The sequence below is a fragment of the Oncorhynchus nerka genome, linkage group LG5 (genome assembly GCF_034236695.1).
Source record: "Oncorhynchus nerka isolate Pitt River linkage group LG5, Oner_Uvic_2.0, whole genome shotgun sequence".
In the NCBI taxonomy this organism is placed as follows: Eukaryota; Metazoa; Chordata; class Actinopteri; order Salmoniformes; family Salmonidae; genus Oncorhynchus; species Oncorhynchus nerka.
In genome coordinates, this window is record NC_088400.1 from 37,554,414 (window position 1) to 37,556,020 (window position 1,607).

General features: G+C 43.1%; 1 non-coding gene across 1 annotated transcript; it reads left to right on the plus strand.

Moving 5' to 3' along the window:
- Positions 1-522: 522 nt before the first annotated feature.
- On the plus strand, positions 523-595 carry trnaa-agc (transfer RNA alanine (anticodon AGC)). The gene has a single exon. It is a non-coding gene; the product is annotated as a tRNA-Ala (tRNA).
- Positions 596-1,607: the final 1,012 nt, after the last annotated feature.

Sequence of the window (1,607 nt, forward strand, 5' to 3'; positions counted from 1 at the left end):
TTGTTGTTGTAGCTCTGGATACTAACCCAACAATACAACTATTTCCACCACTGGGCTTACTGCAGTCACTACTTCAACCTTTACTGAACTACCATGAAAAATACTTTTAGACAGCTGAAGCAAGCATACTTTTTAAAAAGTATCCTTTCTTATGGACGAGGGATTTGGCAGTGCGGTCATTGAGATTTCATACTTCTTGTTGGAGGCGCAGGGGGATTAGCTCAAATGGTAGAGTGCTCGCTTAGCATGCGAGAGGTAGCGGGATCGATGCCTGCATCCTCCAACTATTTAGTTTGGTTCAATCAGCACACATTGTTGTTGTAGCTCTGGATACTAACCCAACAATACAACTATTTCCACCACTGGGCTTACTGCAGTCACTACTTCAACCTTTACTGAACTACCATGAAAAATACTTTTAGACAGCTGAAGCAAGCATACTTTTTAAAAAGTATCCTTTCTTATGGACGAGGGATTTGGCAGTGCGGTCATTGAGATTTCATACTTCTTGTTGGAGGCGCAGGGGGATTAGCTCAAATGGTAGAGTGCTCGCTTAGCATGCGAGAGGTAGCGGGATCGATGCCCGCATCCTCCAACTATTTAGTTTGGTTCAATCAGCACACATTGTTGTTGTAGCTCTGGATACTAACCCAACAATACAACTATTTCCACCACTGGGCTTACTGCAGTCACTACTTCAACCTTTACTGAACTACCATGAAAAATACTTTTAGACAGCTGAAGCAAGCATACTTTTTAAAAAGTATCCTTTCTTATGGACGAGGGATTTGGCAGTGCGGTCATTGAGATTTCATACTTCTTGTTGGAGGCGCAGGGGGATTAGCTCAAATGGTAGAGTGCTCGCTTAGCATGTGAGAGGTAGCGGGATCGATGCCTGCATCCTCCAACTATTTAGTTTGGTTCAATCAGCACACATTGTTGTTGTAGCTCTGGATACTAACCCAACAATACAACTATTTCCACCACTGGGCTTACTGCAGTCACTACTTCAACCTTTACTGAACTACCATGAAAAATACTTTTAGACAGCTGAAGCAAGCATACTTTTTAAAAAGTATCCTTTCTTATGGACGAGGGATTTGGCAGTGCGGTCATTGAGATTTCATACTTCTTGTTGGAGGCGCAGGGGGATTAGCTCAAATGGTAGAGTGCTCGCTTAGCATGCGAGAGGTAGCGGGATCGATGCCTGCATCCTCCAACTATTTAGTTTGGTTCAATCAGCACACATTGTTGTTGTAGCTCTGGATACTAACCCAACAATACAACTATTTCCACCACTGGGCTTACTGCAGTCACTACTTCAACCTTTACTGAACTACCATGAAAAATACTTTTAGACAGCTGAAGCAAGCATACTTTTTAAAAAGTATCCTTTCTTATGGACGAGGGATTTGGCAGTGCGGTCATTGAGATTTCATACTTCTTGTTGGAGGCGCAGGGGGATTAGCTCAAATGGTAGAGTGCTCGCTTAGCATGTGAGAGGTAGCGGGATCGATGCCCGCATCCTCCAACTATTTAGTTTGGTTCAATCAGCACACATTGTTGTTGTAGCTCTGGATACTAACCCAACAATACAACTATTTCCA